Raw genomic sequence first — 12,520 nt, forward strand, 5'->3', positions numbered from 1 at the left:
TCGCCTTTACATTGTTTTCCAGGTAAGAAGGAAAATGTCTAGTTTCGTTTTGATTCCTTATTCTTCTAATATCCTTATTCCTTATTCCTATACGGAACATATTGTTGAGTCATCAGGAAGACACATATGCGTAAGTTGAAGGTAGCAGAGATGAGGATGCTAATGTGGATGTGTGGGCACACAAGGTTAGACCGAATAAGAAACGAGGTTTTTCGGGAAAGACTAGGGGTAGCTAGTATAGTAGATAAGATAAGGGAAGGCAGATTGAGATGGTTTGGACATGTAAAAAAGAGACAAACAACGGCTTCCGCTAGATCAGTGGAAACTCGTATTATAGAGGGGAGGTGGGGTAGAGGTAGACCCAAGGAAGGGCTATTTCTTGTTATGACCTTTATTTTTATTATGATTATTATTATTATTATTATTGTTGTTGTTGTTGTTGTTGTTTTTGTTGTTTACTATTTATTATTATTTGCTTAATTTTACCTTGGTTTTGTTTTAGTCTACCTATAATGAAATGTTGCTCGAAACTTACTAATATCATATTGTTTTGTTTTTTATTTATATACTGCTATTTGTTTATTCTATATAATTTTATTTTATTGCATTTGTCTATCTATTTACTTTCGAGTTGGGGTCTCGCCAGAAGCAACAAATCTATCCTTAGGGATAGAGGCAAGGTTTGTCTACATCTCACCCTCCTCATACCCTGTTGATAGCTTAGGCTATTTGTGGGAAATATTGGGTATTATGGATGAGCAAATTCGGTACCAGTACCGATTTGGTACCGTCGGTACCAAATCAGTACCAAAGTTTTGAGTTTCGGGATCGGTACGGTACCGGTATGGTACGGTACCCGTATTTCCCGAATTTTTACCTTCAATACCGGTACCAAGAATTTGTGATTTTTGGGATCGGTATTTTCGGTACTGGTATCGGTATGATACCGATCTCACTCTAACAGGTATGATTGATTGATTCCTTATTTCCTGCTAGTCTACGTTAATTTCTTACACAAAATGTATAGATTAGTTCATATTTAAGAGTTTTTTTAAAAGTTGTTAGTCCAAGTACCATGAATTAATGAAACCAAATATGCCAATATAATGCAAGAATCATGATGAAGTCTAACTTATTTATAGCAACATACACACACGAGTAACTATGTTCATGGCTCAAAAGAGGGAATGTGATCGAAAGAACCATAATCCATTACCCACAAGAATCTCTCGAAAACACCTCTGTAAGGATCATCCTCTTGCTTTGTTAACAGATAAGCGATGTTCTTTTCGATATCACATTTTATTTGCGAGTATAACTCTCGCAAATAATCTTTGTCATCCGACATATGCTTCATTCCTTTTGTTTGTATGGGCTTGCCGAACAAAAAGTAGTATCGACCCGGTACCTTGGGCAAAAATATAGGAATATGAAGTGGTTGCTCAGCAATCTCTCCTTTCATCCCCTCCCTATCATCAAAGAAGATCACCAAAATGATCATTATGTCTTAAAAAAACAACTTGACTAACTGCAGCATACCACCCAAAATGAATGGTTTATGGGTTAAAAGTATAAGAAAAACTCACCCAATTGTTCTACTAAAATCACTTTCTTGTTCCTCTAAAATCACTCAACTTTTATTATATATGTGTTCCAATGTTGTGAAAAAAATATATATATTAAAACTATTTAAAAAAAATAAAATTAAGTGACCTTGATAAATAGTGGCAAGTATATATTCACCTTAGGTTTTTCCTCCCTTGATTATAATCATTCACCATATGATCAAATAATGGGATTCTCTTCATGTCATTGTAATCAATTATTAGCTGGCAACAGTAGATTAACTAGTGAGCATCAACATGAAATAACTTATAAATCAAGAATTAAGACGAAAACTAGTTTGTTTAGGAAGATAAAGTTGAGTCAATTAAATCAGTAAAAAGAATGTTTTGTTACTTCTGATAGATCATCTTCCCCAACGCTTCCGAATGGTATAATGGTGGCCCCAAGTTTCACTGCCATTCTTACAAATTCTTGTTTATCGGGCCAAAATAACTTACAAGCTTCACCCTGTTATTCATAGAAGAAAGTTACTAAGAATATTAAAAAAGAAAAAGAAAGAAAGAAAAAGAACAACACTCCTTTCTTTGAGTGAGAAGAAGTAAAACACCTTACGATGAAGAGACTCGCGCGCACCACCAGGATAAAGTAAGGCATATGAATTTCTTGATAACAATCTGAAAAGGTTTCTAGCGGAAACCGGAAATGCACCAATTGTCTTCACAAAATCCGTATAAGGAAGCATAACCATCTCATTATCAACATGATACTGATAAGATTCTGGATGGGCTAAACCATGAAGTGTGATTTTCTTTTCCCTCAAAAACTCTAACACAACAGTAAAGGCGTCAAATCCCCATAACATGTGATTACCAACTACTAAAACTGGCCCTTTATCAGGAATCCCTTCAAGGCCTCTCACTATCTTTCCATCCTCCATTGTTGAAAACACTGCTGCGCTGATACAAAGACGGTACCACCTGCATCGTATTATTTTTAATACATATCACATTTCAATCTATAAAGCTTACCAGAAAACAAGTTGTTAACTTTACTAAATTACCAACTTTCCAGGGGCATATTTTTGAACTCTGTCCTACTCATAGGCAAATAATCCTTTAATAGATCGTACTTAGAAGAGTGACGATATGTATGAGTAGTTTTGATAGCAGACAACAAATTAACACCGCTCTCCTGCGCACGAATAAGAAAGATCTATTGCAGCTACTTTACCATAACCTCTATGGTATTAGTTTTATTGTTAGACACAAAGAGATCAGTTACTTGATACCAGTAGGATTGTGTGCCCATTGCCTTCAAACACATGTACGCTGCAATTCTTTATTAATCTTGAAAGCCTTTGGGTTTCATTTTTACTTGGCATGAAGTTATCCTTCCAACTGAAATCCATGTTTGTTAGATATCTTAGATTCCAGAAAGAAATATACCACGTGCGAGAACTAAACTATGATTTGCATTATTAAAAGAAGGAAACCTAGCAAGCACAAGTACTTGAGCTGTAATAGCATGGAGACGAGCATTAGCATAAGCAGCAGCCGTTTCAACTAGCTTCAACCTCCATGTAAGAGTGTCTTTGGGTAATATTCTGGCCGCCACCTATCCAAACAAGTATTAAAACTTCAATTAACATAAATGATAGAGACCGGGGAGAAACATATTAAAACTGATAATCAATAGTAACTGAAGAACAAGTACTTCTTACAGAAAAAATTGGCAGATCTTTTGCAAGGTTGCCAAACAATTTCCAAAGAAATGAGAAATAATTTGCATCAATGATTTCAGCCAATGCCATGTTTACAAAATCACCTAGCCGGAATACATAAACTTAGAAAGATCGAGGATATGATCCGCATTACAAATGTTTCGTCAAGATTGTAAAATGGCTAATTTGTGACCCAAATTTTAGAAAACAAATGAAGATCCTAGTAAGTTCAAGTTTGAATCTTAAATTAACAATAACCTACTTAGAATGGGGCTCATAGGCATGTCCCTGAGGAACGATATTGAAGGGTCTGCTAGCGACGTCTCATAGGAAGTTGCTGAAATTAATGGAATTCTAGTCACTTTCTGACATGCATTCATGTATGAGAATGACAGCACCCTTATAAAAGATATATGAACAAGCAAATAAAGGAAACAGATTGACCTGGGTTTGCTAATATAAGTATTAAGTCAATTGTAGGATTACGAGCAGCCACCGCAAGTGCTAAGTTTGCTCCAAAATAATCACCAAGCAAGTAAATTGGTTTATCCGGGGATGTGGTGTGCTCAATCATCACAATTTCTTCCACAATTTGAATCAGACCTTCGCGAAAAGTAGTTTGTTTAATTATGAAACTACTTTAGAGTTAGTAGATGGTTCCAACTATATAGAATGTTACAATGCATGAGGCGAAAACAACCTTCTAATGGCGTTCGATCTGAAGCAGGAATATGCAAGCATTGAACATGAAAAATCCTGTCATTGATGATAACCAATCTATTTAAGTTATCTAAAATCAGTCAAAAGATTCCGTAGAGCAAATAGATTTGCATTCTTATATAATATATACTTTTAAGATTTTGATTTACTCAATTACATATCAAAATGATCATAAAGATCTTTTAGATGAGTGTAACTCACTTTCCAAGAGCTTTCTCATGTACAACAAGGCCAGCTCCAGTACCATCCATTCCTACATAAATTATCACATCCAATTATGGAGTAAAAGATCTTTTACACCCAACTGACCTAAATAAATTTACAATTTTGTTAAATAAGATAACACTTTCAAACTTTCATCATAAAAGTATGTTCATATGTGACAATTCTATTTTCATGAATTCATCGTGCATTACAAAGTTGGTTGTAGAAAGGAATGAGTAATTTTGCGCACTACAAGAAATTGCATCCATGGCGTGACAAGGGCTATTGTGACGACATAATGTTGTCTGTATGACTGTATAGTACGAGGGTTCCCCACGACATGTCGTCGGCTTGGCATGGTTCCAAATATTTGCCCAGCCACAGTCAGTCCCGATCACATGTCTCTCCATTTAGCATTCTCAACCAATAAAAATGGAACTACATCCGTGATTTAGCATTCTTACATAATAATTTATCTACATGTCTCACAAAATTATGCCAACGATTTATGCGATTTGATGTGATTTTATCTTTTGGTCAGCCTCTGTGATTTTGCTTTTTGGACATTCGCTCCTACGTGATCTTGGTTTTCTAGCACCAACTATACCGTGATGTGGTCATTTTACCCTCTTCTACCCGATTTTTTTTCTTTTGGTTGTACCACTTAAACATGTAAAAAGTTTAAATAGCATACAAAGTACATGTTAAATTTGTGAAAAATGTTGAAACTGTGTAGAAAAAGCTAGCATGAATCACATGAAGATGCCAAAATCACATAACATGTGTCAATCCTTTTATTAGTTACCATATCTAAAGTTGTGTAATTCGGTAAATCAAGAAAGAAAGAACAAGAGATTTGTCAATTTGTTTTGTTTTTTTTCAAAGTTAAACAAAGTGAAAAACTATGCATGTAATATCAATTGATTACCAGGTAAATACAAAAGAACAGGAGAATTTTTTAAGGGTAAGCCACATGCAACCGGACAAAACCACCTAGGTGGCCCTCCATGATCATACTTAATCAAATTCATTGCAGTTTCAGCATAATCCTTAATTCTTCGAGTCCCGTAACCATCATCCCACAAAGGCTTTAACTCTTCAGGAACATTTTGTACCTCCTCAATAGTACTCTTCCTGTCAACGCCATTGATCTTAAGGGATTTTGATGTTAATGATACTGGATTATCTCTAGCTACACACATAGCAAGAACACACGAATGTTGCAGCCTATGGTTTTCGTTTCGAGTGAAAAGGGTTTGAATGGAACATTGGAATTACTCACATGAATTGATGCCATTATCTGCAAGCAAATTGGCCCAAAGAAAAAAAAAACAATATCAAGGCTCTCCTCTATGATTCAAGCAATGTTAGGGATGTCAGATTAATATTTGGTATAAACTCACTAAGAAGAATCCTAAAAGAAAAGGGTGCAAATTACGTATGTAAATGAAATGCGGGTTTCATGTACCATTCAGTATGAATGAGAGAGATTATAATAATTATTATATGTTGGTGGGAAAAGGTATCAATAAGAATCTAAAACTGGATATCTGCTAATGCATTGCAAATAACACAAACAGAAAACAGGCCGGATCAATAATGATGATATATCCGTTTCCATGTCAATTTCAACTTTTACATCAAAATAGAAGGCGACGGGTAACAAGCTGCACCCGCTAGTTCTTCTTGAATAGACACACTAAGTCTTTTGAAAATTATATTCATAAATCTTTAAATCTTGGGGTCAAAACATTGCTATACATGACACGTTGGACCAGTGGCGTATCCAGAAGATTTTTTCACAGGGGTCGGAAATTTTTGGTCGATACTTAGTTGACTATCGGTATAAAAAAAATTTCGGTCCGGTTAGGCCGTTCTGGTCGGGTCAAATCGGGCCGGGTCATATAAAAAGAGGACAATCAAACAAAATATCATATAACCAAAAAATGTACCAGAAACGTCATTAAAACAATCGTAGTTAAAATACAATACATCTAAAGTTCTTCTTAATGAGTTTTCGTTTTTATGAAATCTTACCATAACATAGTTTGACATTTTTAAGGAAGTCTTTCGCATCTAGTTTGACATTCCTAAGAGCGGGGCCTTGAGTCGAGTAGCAAAAGTGCGTTGATTTACATAGACAATAAATATGGATAAACTTTGTCTATGACTTAACAAATATATACAAGTTATGCATAAAATAATATATATATATATATATATATATATATACACAAGTGTGTATGTGTAAAAATAGATAATCAATATATTATATAAATAAATAAAGTTATAAAACTGAATGGTAGTATAATTGACATCGAAAGGTATATTACTTACGCGCTGAATTAAAATAAAGTTAAGGTTGGATTAAAATAAAATCATATAAAATCTTTTGTGGTTGAAAAGACTAGTAATTTCACTTCGTAATATTGATTTTTACTTTTTTAATGTATTACCTTTCATTAATTTTAAAATAAATAATAGAATAAAGTAAAAAAAATAAATACTACCTATACTAAAAATAATAAGGTAAACGGGAACAATGACATTCCTTTTCAGTTATTATTAAATTTAAAATATTTTATTGTTTTAGTATTTTTTTAATAGTTTTTAAATGACTTAAATAAAATAAATTGTAGGAGAGTGCTTTTTTACCTATACCTATTCTAACCTAGGTAACTAAAAAACAAAATACTTACATCTTCCTTTTATCATCTTCCCTTTTCTTATGCACCAACCTGCAACTACAATATTCCCAGAAAAATTCCGATGATTTTTTTTAAATCTTTTTTCCTTCTCTATTTTCAATAGTTTTACTGGGGTCGGTGTTGATATTTCACAGGGTCGATCGAGAATTCATCATATATATAACACTAAATTTTTTTTTCATAGGGGACAGCCGACCCCCGTAGCTAAACCGTAGGTCCGCCCCTATGTTGGACCCACCTAAGTATCTCTACAGACTACAGCCTAGGGCAGGAAACCAAAAGTATTAAAAGCAAATTTTATAAACATGTGTTGGTTTGTAAGGCATGGTTTCTTGTGTTTGGTCACTTTGCATGAAGTTGCTTTTAAAGCAGACAGACCCACCATGATAACTGATAACACTACTTCCCAATCCCACTGATATACTGATATTTATATATATTTTCCTTGTATATTTTATATAATATTTTATTAGTTTTTGTTCGTTTTTAGTTAAGATTTGTATACTACTAACATATTTGTGTTTTGTAGATTCCGGAAGTTGAACGTAGTTGAAAAGGGAGAAAAACGAGTCAAAATAAGCTAACACGAGAAACCGGGACGAATCAGGATTGAACCGGAAAAACCAGCCGGTCGGACCGGCCCTTTAGAGTAAGCCAAGCCGCGCAGCCAACTTCCCTTTACTTGGTCGCATGGCGCCTAGAGCCCCATATTCCAGATTGTTCTCCGTTTTGGTCAGGTTTTCGGACCATATACACTGATAAACACCTTAAACCTTATCCTAAAAAATATCCTACAACCACCAGATGAATTTGGAGTTTCTTGGAGTATATATTCGAGATATTTGGCGGTTTTGAAGGCAAGGAAGAATCCGGTGACGAGTTTTACGTTCATGATTGAAGACTACAAGTTTTATCACATTTAATCTTCTGTTTTTATTATTTTCACCGTGTTTACTTTCAGTATTATTTTGTTTGATTTTAAGATGTTAGGCTAAACATTATAGACTACCTAGGCTATCGATGAACATGATCGTTGATGTTTTGATTTTAGTTGGATTATTATTTTTCGTTATGGTTTTATGAATCAGTGATTGCTTGGTTTATTTAGTTGATGTTTATGCGTACTTGATTTTGTTTGGTCCAGTTTTATTATGCCATATTATCCTTGGTAATTGTTTCATATGATAGGATTATGCTAGGTCATTTACTGTGTGTTTTTTACTAGTTTGTGATTGAACTCTAATAAGATCATAGGAATTATATAATTAGTCAAACGAATAAAAGTGTGCTGCTAACCTAGAAAGTTGTAAAGTGATAGACTATTTGTTAGATCTTTGTTGATTAAGATTACTAGATTTAGTTCTTCGTAAGGAGCCCATCTAGGTTTCATTAGTTAACGTTTGTCTAGCGAGTCAATTGAGTTTATTAAATTACCTTTGATTTCACGCTGTAAGGTAGGATTTCATTATAAAGGTACTCTTTCATAATTATTTAAATAACCATAAGGGAGTTTAATATATAAAACTTGTATGTCTTAAAACTTATTAGAAATCCATAGGTGTTTTCTTGAGAAGGGTCAACGGTCATGTTCGGGTTTTCTTTTAAGTGTCTATTTTACAATCTCAGTTCCATAACAATTATTTTTCAACTATTTGATAACTGAAACTTTGGGAATTCCAGCCTAGATGATTTTTCATCATCATCTGAGTCAGTCAAACTAATTTCTCTTGTGTTTTATTACTTGTCTTTTCTTAATTAGTTATTTTTATTATTTTAATATTAATTAATTTAACCCCCCCCCCCTTAATAAAACATAAAATAAATAGTCGTGTCGGTTTGTCGAGTCTAATTAGTTAATTTACGTAATAAAAAGAGTTTTGTGGGTTTGATATCCGGACTTACTTAGCTTTACTAGAGTCAATCGGTTCACTTGCCGATCAGTGGTTTAGTCGAGTTTTAAAGAGTCTAAAGTATTACTTAGTGTCTTGTTTAGCGTAATTTAGTTAATAATTATTTGACTACTTTTAGCATATCATCACAAAGAAGAAACCCCGGTTAGATCCACACACGCATGTTTCCCTCCTAACGTTCCAAAGACCAAATGTTAGCCAATTAAAGTGTTAATTAGAGGTCAGGAAACAAGTTGTTGAAGACTCCAAAGAAAAGACCTCTACAAACATCATGTCCATAATCGTCCTACGCACTCCTTTGTTAAAGAACAATGTTGCATCCATCATGTGTATGAGTTCACACGTCCTTAAGTTAAACAAAACTTTGACAATGCCCATACAAGATCAAAGCAAGAGTAGCTCGTTCTACGTATCACCTAGCAATTAAAAGGAAAATTACATGGGTTATCTCTGTTGCACTTCCCTGGAATTTTTTTAATGCTTGATCTGTTGGTTTGACGAAATTCCCAAACATGTTTATTTTACATTGTTAAAGTCATATTTTGTACATTTGACTAGTCTCAAGAATCAAGAATGTCCATAAAAAAACAATCTATCAGCTCAAAATATAATCATCATCCAACTGGATTTTGATCCAACCAAAAAATACCAAGTGCCAAAACATTCCGTCAAACACATGGGATTTTTCAAAATTTTGGTCAAACATATTAGATTTTTTTCACAATTTTGTTTTGAATATTATATTAATATAATTAGCTTTACTTTATTTTGGTTTTCATTTTATAAATTTTAAAATATATAATTTTACAAAATTCTTTTTCACGATATGCGTATTTTCATCTATGTGCCGACATACAATTTACTTTCAACATTTTGATATGAATTTGACCCGGCTCGGTTTTGAGTAAAGTTTATGTCAGGAAAAAGATTTAAATAAAACAAGTATGTCATAATAGTATATTCAAATTTTATAAAATTTTGAGCTTGCTTATAGACAGAAGGAAGATAGGCCGATCAAACAAAAAGAACGCGCAAAGATATTTCCGCTCCTAGTCACTAAGTAGTGCAACCGGAAAATTTAACGGCGTTAGCGGGTAATGACCATCCATGTTATGAATATGTAACTATCTGGCCCGTTTGTAAACATTTTTCCAACAATCGGGATTATAATTAGTTAACCATGATGACCAAGAGTGCAAGAATTGTGAACCATGGAAACCAATATTGAAGTTAACTATATAGATAACATGAATCTATTTGCATTTAATGGTCTCTATACTTTGCTAAAATCCCTTGTGTCGTGTCATGTCTTCTAGATAATCTCCTTGGGGATGGGTATTCTCCGTTGATCCAGTACATGAGTTAGAGAATGTCCAGCCCATTATCTATCTATATCGGTATAATTATACTAAAAATCACTATATTTTCTCTCTTATTTTAACTAAATAATATATTTTTTTATATATCTTAATCATGATCTTTTCTCACTTCTCCACTCACAACCATGATATACTGATAATTATATATATTTCTCTTGTATATTTGATGTATTATTTTATCAGTTTTTGTTCGTTTTTAGTTAGAATTTGTATACTACTAACATACTTGTGTTTTATAGGTTCTAGAAGTTGAACATGATTAAAAGGGACAAAAAACGAGTCAGAATAAGCTTAAATGAGAAACCGAAACGAATAAGAAGGAACCAGAGAGATAGTCGGTCGGACCGGCCATTGGTCAACCTCCCTTGAGCAAGTCGCACCACACGGCCAGGGAAGGCAAGTTTGGCCGCGCGGCGCCTAGAGACCAATTTTCTAGAATGTTCCTCTTTTTTGTCAGGTTTAAGGTCCAGTTGCACTATATAAACACCCTTAACCTTAACATAAACCATACCCTTCGACCACCAGCCGAATTTGGAGTTTTTTTGGAGCTTAGTCTGCGTATTTTGGCAGTTTTGAAGGAAATGAATCATTCGGTAAAGTGCTATTTGATCAAGATCGAAGACTACGGGTTTTATCACCTTTAATCTTTCGTTTCTATTTTTTTTTCATGTTTTCCTTTATCATAATTTTGTTTGATTTTCTGATGCTAGGCTAAACATTATATACTACCTAGGCTATCGATGAACCTTTGTTAATGTTTGATTTTGATTTGGATTTACTTTATTATGGTTTAATGAATCAATAAATGGTTTGATTTTATATAATTGATGCATAAGTGTGCTTGGTTTTAATTGATGAGTTTTGTTGTTCCACGTTATCCTTGGTGATTATTTCATACAATAAGATTTTGTTAGGTCATCTATTGTATGTTTTTTGACTAGTTTATGATTGAATTCGAATAAGATTATAGGAACAATAATATTAATTAAACAAATAAAAGTGTGATGCTAACCTAAAGAGTTGTAAGGTGGTAGGTTATTTGTTAGATCTTTGTTGATTAAGATTGCAAGATTTAGTTCTTCGTAAGGAGTCTGTCTATGTTTGATTGGTTAACAATCTCTATCGATTCAGTTGAATTTATTAAATTACCTTTGATTTCCACGCTGAAAGGTAGGATTTCATTATAAAGGTACTCGTTAATAATTAATTAGGTAACCATAAGGGAGTCTAATATATAAACTGGTGTCTTAAAACTCATTAGAAACCCATAAGTGTCTTCTTGAGAAGGGTCAGGGTCCTGTTCGGGATTCTAGCCTAGGTGGTTTTTCATCATAATCTAAGTTAGTCGAATTAAATTGTCTTTTGTTTTATTTACTTGTTTTTTTCTAAAATAGGTTAATTTATTAGTTTAAAATAGTAATTTAAAACCCCCTTTAAACAAATATAAAAATAAATAGTTGTATCGGTTTGTTGAGTCTAATTAGTTAATATACGTAACTTAAAGAGTCTCGTGGGTTCGATATCCGAACTTATTTAGCTTTACTAGATTCGATCAGTTCACGTGTCGGCTAGTAGTATAGTCGAGTTTTAGAGCGTCTAGAGTATTACTTAGTATCTAGATTAGGTTAATTTAGTTAATTGTTTTATAACTACTTTTAGCACATCAAACGCCCTTGAGAAAATATTAAAAAATAATATGGTATGAATAATGTAAACCCAAATTTAACTTTCGCAAATAATATTTTTCTCTCTCATCCTCACAACTACTCATAATCATAACATATCTATAATCAATAATATATATAAACGAAAGCTCAAAAATCCTACGTGTCGCGATGTGTCGTTCCCCCCTTTTATGGAAATCACCAGATTGATTGATTTTTAAATGGAGACTTCTCATGCACTTGACCCGAATTCACTGGTATGGGTCTTACCAAACCCAGACAGTCCTTAAACAGGTTATAACATCTCATTAAATTAAAAATTAATCTCACCAAATATTGAAAATCCTATAAAATAGTGATATACTAAAAATTAATATATTTTTTTAAAGATATGATTTTTAATCAAGAAACAATTTTATATTAAAACAAAGAAGTGGGTCATGGGTTTTACCAAACCCATATAACTTTTAAACCGGGTTATAACATCTAATTTATTTGCGAAACAATTTTCATCATCAAATTCTAAGTATATAATTATTAACTTCCTTACAATATATAAAATTAAAATCATATATATACATATATTAGAAATAAGTAATATACAATAACCCTATAATACAACGAAACCTTTAATATACTACATGTTGCG

General features: G+C 33.1%; 1 pseudogene across 1 annotated transcript; it reads right to left on the reverse strand.

Moving 5' to 3' along the window:
* Window positions 1–1,168: 1,168 nt before the first annotated feature.
* LOC143621359 (phytyl ester synthase 1, chloroplastic-like) lies at window positions 1,169–5,598 on the reverse strand (annotated as a pseudogene). The gene is made up of 13 exons (XR_013151500.1): window positions 5,139–5,598; window positions 4,208–4,259; window positions 3,987–4,042; window positions 3,731–3,889; window positions 3,549–3,623; window positions 3,287–3,390; window positions 3,059–3,180; window positions 2,855–2,963; window positions 2,627–2,757; window positions 2,174–2,543; window positions 1,960–2,073; window positions 1,744–1,829; window positions 1,169–1,469 (listed from the first exon to the last, which is right to left on the reverse strand). The product of XR_013151500.1 is annotated as a phytyl ester synthase 1, chloroplastic-like (transcript).
* Between the last annotated feature and the right edge of the window lie 6,922 nt (window positions 5,599–12,520).

This window comes from Bidens hawaiensis, unplaced genomic scaffold, assembly GCF_021521415.1.
Source record: "Bidens hawaiensis isolate Kalapana, Puna unplaced genomic scaffold, B.hawaiensis_p1.1 tig00002839_1, whole genome shotgun sequence".
NCBI lineage: Eukaryota > Viridiplantae > Streptophyta > Magnoliopsida > Asterales > Asteraceae > Bidens > Bidens hawaiensis.